General features: G+C 45.0%; 1 pseudogene; it reads left to right on the forward strand.

Annotated features, from left to right (window-relative positions):
• The first annotated feature begins 603 nt into the window (after positions 1 to 603).
• On the forward strand, positions 604 to 7,930 carry LOC139260417 (U6 snRNA-associated Sm-like protein LSm4 pseudogene; annotated as a pseudogene).
• Positions 7,931 to 8,140: the final 210 nt, after the last annotated feature.

Raw genomic sequence — 8,140 nt, forward strand, 5'->3', positions numbered from 1 at the left:
TTATGCAATTTTTCACCAGTGTTATTTGAAGCATCTTAACAATATTTTTGGGTGGCAAGCCGGCGGTGGTGGGCTTTAGGGAAAGTCTAGCCCAGAGAATCAGAAATTTACAGCACGGAAGGAGGCTGTTTTCGGCCCATTGTGTCCATGCTGGCCAACCAAGAGTTATCCAGCCTAATTCCATATTCCAGCTCATGGTCCAAAGCCCTGAGGGTTACGGCACTTTAAGTGCACATTCAAGTATTTTTAAAATGTGGTGAGCAGTTAGTTCCAGACCCTCACCACCCTCTGGGTGAAGAAATTTCCCCTCATATCATTTCTAAACCTCCCCCCAATTAGGTTAAATCTGTCCCATGGTTGTGGACCCCTCTGCCAAGGGAAATGGGTCCTTCCTATTCACTCTATCCAGGCCCATTCAATTTTATACACCTCAATCAGGTCTCCCCTCAGCCGCCTCCATTTCAAAGAAAACAGATCCAGCTTCTCCAATCTTTCCTCAGCCAAAAGGAAGTCCAGGGGAGGCCTATAAAAGGCCCAGTGGCAGACTGGAGCGGCGGCAGTCAAGGAGGCCAGCTGGTGCAGGGTGAGAAGGCAAAGCTCCTGAACCAGCAGCAAAAATGCTTCCCCTCTCATTACTGAAGACGGCGCAGAATCACCCGATGCTGGTGGAGCTGAAGAATGGAGAAACGTACAATGGTCATCTGGTCAGCTGTGACAACTGGATGAACATCAACCTGCGAGAGGTCATCTGTACGTCCAGGGATGGCGACAAGTTCTGGAAGATGCCGGAATGTTACATTCGTGGCAGCACCATCAAGTACCTCTGCATCCCGGACAAAATCATCGACATGAAGGAGGAGGTGGTGTCAAAGGGCAGAGGTCGGAGGGGCATCCAGCAGCAGAAGCAGCAACAACAGCAGAAGGGTCGAAGTGCGAGTGGTGGCGGCACCGGGAGAGGTGTGTTCGGGGGCCGTGATTGCGGAATGACCAGAGCTGGCAGAGGACAAGAGAAGAAGCCGGGAAAGTTATCCAGCGTGAAGAAGCAGTGTGCAGAACAGCGTGCGTGCATGTGTGTGTGCCGGCTTCCGACAGTGTTTTTTGTACAGATTATGTAAATGAGTCACAGATCCACATCGCAGAATTAGGTAATGTTTAGTTTTGTATATTATAAATAAAAAGCATCGGAGGGAAATGTGAGAAAGACCATCGACTTATCAGCAAAAAAAAAATCAAAGGGTGATGTCACAGCCAAGGGGATAAGTGATTGGGGAGTCGTTTTTTTCTTTTTCTTTTCCTTAATCAGTAGATAACCTTTGGCATTGTTGGCAAATTAAGTTAATTTAAGAGTTAAGTCATGGCAGGAGAGCCCAGTCCCATGTCATGCTCCTCCTGTGCTATGTGGGAACTCAGGAACACTTCCAGTGTCCATAATGACTACATGTGCAGGAAATGCATCCTACTGCAGCTCCTGACAGACCACATTGCAGCACTGGAGCTGCTCATGGATTCACTCTGCATCCGTGATGCTGAGCATATCATGAATAGCACAGTTAGAGAGTTGGTTACATCGCAGCTAAAGGTTACTCAGGTAGATAGGGAATGGGTGACCATCAGAAAGATCAGTTGAAGGAAGGTAGTGCAGGGGTCCCCTGCTGTCATCCCCCTCCAAAACAGATACACCGCCTTGGGTGCTGTTGGGAGGGATGACTCATCGAGAGGGCAGCAGCAGCCAAGTTCATGACACCATGGGTGGCTCTGCTGCACAGGAGGGCAGGAAGAAGAGTGGGGGAGTTATAGTGGTAAGGGATTCTATTGTAAGGGGAATAGATGGATGTTTCTGTGGCTGCAATCGAGACTCCAGGATGGTATGTTGCCTCCCTGGTGCAAGGGTCAAGGATGTCTCAGAGCAGCTGCAGGACATTTTGGAGGGGGAGGGTGAACAGCCAGTTGTCATGGTGCATATAGGTACCAATGATATAGGTTTAAAAAACAGGATGAGATCCTACAAGCTGAATTTAGGGAGCTAGGAGTTAAATTTAAAAAGTAGGACATCAAAGGTAGTAATCTCAGGATTGCTACCAGTGCCATGTGCTAGTCAGAGTAGGAATTTCAGGATAGCTAAGATGAATACATGGCTTGAGGAATGGTGCAACAGAGAGGGATTCAAATTCCTGGGACATTGGAGCCGGTTCTGGGAGAAGTGAGACCAGTACAAACCAGACAGTCTGCACCTGGGCAGGACCAGAACCAATGTCCTAGGGGGGAGTGTTTGCTAGTGCTGTTGGGGAGGGGTTAAACTAATATGGCAGGGGGATGGGAATCTATGCGGGGAGGCAGAAGCAAAAGATAGAAAGAAAAGTAAAAGTGGAGGGCAGAGACACCCAAGGCAAAAATCAAAAAGGGCCACACTACAGCAAAATTCTAACTGGGCAAAAGGTGTTAAAAAGATAAGCCTGAAGGCTTTGCCTCAATGCGAGGAGTATTCGTAATAAGGTGGACGAATTAACTGTGCAGGCAGCTATTAACGAATATGATATGCAAAGGTAATGTGCAAAGTTAAAGCACATGGGATTGGGGGTAGTGTGCTGACATGGATTGAGAACTGGTTGTCAGACAGGAAGCAAAGAGTAGGAGTAAATGGTTACTTTTCAGAATGGCAGGCAGTGACTAGTGGGGTACCGCAAGGTTCTGTGCTGCGGCCCCAGCTGTTTACACTGTACATTAATGATTTAGACAAGGGGATTAAATGTAATAGCTCCAAATTTGCGGATGACACTAAGTTGGGTGGCAGTGTGAGCTGCGAGGAGGATGCTATGAGGCTGCAGAGTGACTTGGATAGGTTAGGTGAGTGAGCAAATGCATGGCAGATAAAGTATGATGTGGATAAATGTGAGGTTATCCACTTTGGTGGTAAAAACAGAGAGACAGACTATTATCTGAATGGTGACAGATTAGGAAAAGGGGAGGTGCAACGAGACCTGGGTGTCATGGTACATCAGTCATTGAAGGCTGGCATGCAGGTACAGCAGGCAGTTAAGAAGGCAAATGGCATGTTGGCCTTCATAGCGAGGGGATTTGAGTACAGGGGCAGGGAGGTGTTGCTACAGCTGTACAGGGCCTTGGTGAGGCCACACCTGGAGTATTGTGTACAGTTTTGGTCTCCTAACTTGAGGAAGGACATTCTTGCTATTGAGGGAGTGCAGCAAAGGTTCACCAGACTGATTCCCGGGATGGCGGGACTGACATATCAAGAAAGACTGGATCAACTGGGCTTGTATTCACTAGAGTTCAGAAGAATGAGAGGGGACCTCATAGAAACGTTTAAAATTCTGATGGGTTCAGACAGGTTAGATGCAGGAAGAATGTTCCCAATGTTGGGGAAGTCCAGAACCAGGGGTCACAGTCTAAGGATAAGGGGTAAGCTATTTAGGACCGAAATGAGGAGAAACTTCTTCACCCAGAGAGTGGTGAACCTGTGGAATTCTCTACCACAAAAAGTTGTTGAGGCCAATTCACTAAATATATTCAAAAAAGGAGTTAGATGAAGTCCTTACTACTAGGGGGATCAAAGGGTATGGCGAGAAAGCAGGAATGGGGTACTGAAGTTGCATGTTCAGCCATGAACTCATTGAATGGCGGTGCAGGCTAGAAGGGCCGAATGGCCTACTCCTGCACCTATTTTCTATGTTTCTATGTTTCTATGATATAATTGGGATTACGGAGACATGGCTCCAGGGTGACCAAGGCTGGGAACTCAACATCCAGGGGTATTCAACATTCAGGAAGGATAGACAGAAAGGAAAAGGAGGTGGGATAGCATTGCTGGTTAAAGAGGAAATTAACGCAATAGTAAGGAAGGACATTAGCTTGGATAATGTGAAATCTGTATGGGTAGAGCTGCAGAATAGCAAAGGGCAGAAAACGTTAGTGGGTGTTGTGTACAGACTACTAAACAGTAGTAGTGAGGTTGGGGACCGCATCAAACAAGAAATTAGGGATGCATGCAATAAGGGTACAGCAGTTATCATGGGTGACTTTAATCTACATACAGATTGGGCTAACCAAACTGGTAGCAATACGGTGGAGGAGGATTTCCTGGAGTATATTAGGGATGGTATTCTCGACCAAAATGTCGAGGAACCAACTTGAGGGCTGGCCATCCTAGACTGGGTGATGTGTAATGAGAAAGGACTAATTAGCAATCTTGTTGTGCGAGGCCCCTTGGGAAAGAGTGACCATAATATGGTAGAATTATTTAAGATGGAGAGTGACACAGTTAATTCAGACACTAGGGTCCTGAACTTGGGGAAAGGTAACTTCGATGGTATGAGACGTGAATTGGCTAGACTAGACTGACGAATGATACTTAAAGGGTTGACAGTGGATAGGAATGGCAAACCTTTAAAGATCACATGGATGAACTTCAACAATTGTACATCCCGGTCTGGAGTAAAAATAAAACTGGGAAAGTGGCTCAACCATGGGTAATAAGGGAAATTAGCGATAGTGTTAAATCTGTGGAAGAGGCATATAAATTGGCCAGGAAAAGCAGCAAACCTGAGGACTGGGAGAAATTTAGAATTCAGCAGAGGAGGACGAAGGGTTTAATTAGGAGGGGGAAAATCGAGTACGAGAGGAAGCTTGCTGGGAACATAAAAACTGACTTCATATATCTATAGAAACTTTTGCAGAGAAAAAGATTAGTGAAGACAAATGTAGGTCCCTTGCAGTCAGAATCAGGTGAATTTATAATGGGGAACAAAGAAATGGCAGACCAGTTGAACAAATACTTTGGTTCTGTCTTCACGAAGGAAGACACAAATAACATTCCGGAAATACTAGGACAGAGGGTCTAGGGAGAAGGAGGAACTGAAGGAAATCCTTATTAGTCAGGAAATTGTGTTGGGGAAATTGATGGGATTGAAGGCTGATAATTCCCCGGGGCCTGATAGTCTGTATCCCAGAGTACTTAAGGAAGTGGCCCTAGAAATAGTGGATGCATTGGTGATCATTTTCCAGCAGTCTATCGACTCTGGATCAGTTCCTATGCACTGGAGGGTAGCTAATGTAACACCATTTTTTTAAAGAAAGGAAGGAGAGAGAAAACGGGGAATTATAGACCGGTTAGCCTGACATCAGTGGTGGGGAAAATGTTGGAATCAAGTAAAGATGAAATAACAGCGCATTTGGAAAGCAGTGATAGGATCAGTCCAAGTCAGCATGGATTTATGAAAAGGAAATCATGCTTGACAAATCTTGTTAAATTTTTTGAGGCTGTAACTAGTAGAGTGGACAAGGGAGAACCAGTGGATGTGGTGTATTTGGACTTTCAAAAGGCTTTTGACAACATCCCACACAAGAGATTGGTGTGCAAAATTAAAGCACATGGTATTAGGGGTAATGTATTGACATGGATAGAGACTGGTTGACAGACAGGAAGCAGAGAGTCGGGATAAACAGATCCTTTTCAGAATGGCAGGCAGTGACTGCTGGGGTGCCGCAAGATTCAGTGCTGGGACCCCAGCTAATTACAATATACATTAATGATTTAGATGAAGGAATTTAGTGTAATATTTCCAGGTTTGTAGATGACACTATGCTGGGTGGCAGTGTGAGCTGTGAGGAGGACACTAAGAGGCTGCAGGGTGACTTGGACAGGTTAGGTGAGTGGGCAAATGCATGGCAGATGCAGTATAATGTGAATAAATGAGAGGTTATCCACTTTGGTAGCAAAAACACGAAGGCAGAATATTATCTGAATGGTGGCAGATTCGGAAAAGGAGGTGCAACGAGACCTGGTGTCTTGGTACATCAGTCGTTGAAAGCTGGCATGCAGGTACAGCAGGCGGTGAAGGCGGCAAATGGCATGTTGGCCTTCATAGCTAGGGGATTTGAATATAGGAGCAGGGAGGTCTTACTGCAGTTGTACAGGGCCTTGATGAGGCCTCACCTGGAATATTGTATTCAATTTTGGTCTTCTAATTTGAGGAATGCTGTTCTTGCTATTGAGGGAGTGCAGCGAAGGTTCACCAGACTGATTCCTGGGATGGCAGGACTGACATATGAGGAGAGACTGGATCGACTGGGCCTGTATTCATTGGAGTTTAGAAGAATGAGGGGATCTCATAGAAACATAGAAAATACTGATGGGACTGGACAGGTTAGATGCAGGAAGAATGTTCCTGATGTTGGGAAAGTCCAGAACCAGGGGACACAGTCTAAGGATAAGTGGTAAGCCATTTAGGACCGAGATGAGGAGAAACTTCATTACTCAGAGTTGTTAACCTGTGGAACTCTCTGCCGCAGAGAGTTGTTGATGCCAGTTCGTTGAATACATTCAAGTGGGAGTTAAATATGGCCCTTATGGCTAAAGGGATCAAGGGGTATGGAGAGAAAGCAGGGAAGGGTACTGGGGTGATGATGAGCCATGATCTTATTAAATGGTGTTGCAGGCTCGAAGGGCCGATTGGCCTACTGCTCCTGTACCTATTTTCTATGTTTCCAGTCCAGGCAACATTCTTGTAAATCTCCTCTGCACTCTTTCCAGTGCAATCACATCTTTCCTGTAATGTGGTGACCAGAACTGCACATAGTACTCCAGCTGCAGCCTAATCAGTGTTTTATACAGTTCAAGCATAACATCCTTGCTCTTGTATTCCATGCCTCAACTAATAAAAGCCAAGTATTCCATATGCCGCCTTGACCACCTTATCTATCTGGTCTGCTACCTTCAGGGATCTGTGGACTTGCACTCCAAGGTCCCTTTGTTCCTCTACACTTTTCAGATGTTGTACCATTTAATGTGTATTCCCTTGCCTTGTTAGCCCTCCGCAAATGCATTACCTCACACTTATCTGGATTGAATTCCATTTGCCACTGTTCCGCCCACCTTGCCAGTACATTGATATCTTCCTGCAATCCGCAGCTTTCTTCATTATAAACCACACAACCTATTTTAGTGTCATCTGCAAACTTCTTAATCATGCCCCCAACATTCAAGTTCAAGCCATTGATATATACCACAAAAAACCAAGGGACCCAGCACTGAGCCCTGTGGAACCCCACTGGATACAGCCTTCCAGTCACAAAAACACCCATCAACCATTACCCTTTGCTTCCTGCCTCTGAGCCAATTTTGGTTCCAACTTTGCACTGGATCCCATGGGCTATTACTTTTGTGACCAGTCTGCCATGTGGGACCTTATCAAAAGCTTTGCTAAAATCCATATACACTACATCATATGCACTGCCCTCATCGACCCTCCTGTTTATCTCCCCTCAAAATTCAATCAAGTTAGTCAGACACGACCTTCCCTTAACAAATCCATGCTGACTGTCCTTGATTGATCCATGTCTTTCCAAATGAAAATTTATTCTGTCCCCCAGAATTTTTTCCAATAATTTTCCCAGTACCGAGGTTAGGCTGACTCGCCTGTAATTACTCAATCAATCCTTTTCTCCCTTTTTAAACAAAGGTACAACATTAGCAGTCCTCCAGCACCACACCTGTAGCTAGAGAGGATTGGAAAATGGTCAGAGCCTCTGCTAATTCGTCTTTGGTTTCTCTTAACAGCCTGGGATGCATTTCTTCCGGGCCTGGTGATTTATCCACTTTCAAAGCTGCTAAACCCCTTAATACTTCCCCTCTCTCTGTTTATTTCATCTAATATTTCACACTCCTCCTCCCTCATTGTAAAGTCTGCATTGATCCTCTCTTGTGAAAACAGATGCAAAGTAATCATTAGGAATCATACCCACATCTTCTGCCTCCACACACAGATTTCCTTTGTGGTCTCCAATAGGCCTGACTTTCTCTCTCTAGTTATCCTCTTGCTCTTTATGCAGATCAAAGATGTTTTATAAATACATTAAGTTCTCCCAGAGCCTTGACCAAAAATCCTCCATCGACGACCTCGCCAAAACAAATTAACTGATCATCTATCTCATTTACTATTTGGTGGACTTTTGCTGTATGCTGCCACATTTACCTACAAAACAATAGTGACTACACTTCTGAAGTGTATTCATTGGTTGTGAAGCACTTTGGAATGTCTTGAATGTGAAAAATGCCAATTAAAAAAGGAACTGGTATAACATGCAATAAAATATTGTTACTTCAATATTGCATTTTGTGAATATT

Source organism: Pristiophorus japonicus, chromosome 3 (genome assembly GCF_044704955.1).
Source record: "Pristiophorus japonicus isolate sPriJap1 chromosome 3, sPriJap1.hap1, whole genome shotgun sequence".
NCBI lineage: Eukaryota > Metazoa > Chordata > Chondrichthyes > Pristiophoridae > Pristiophorus > Pristiophorus japonicus.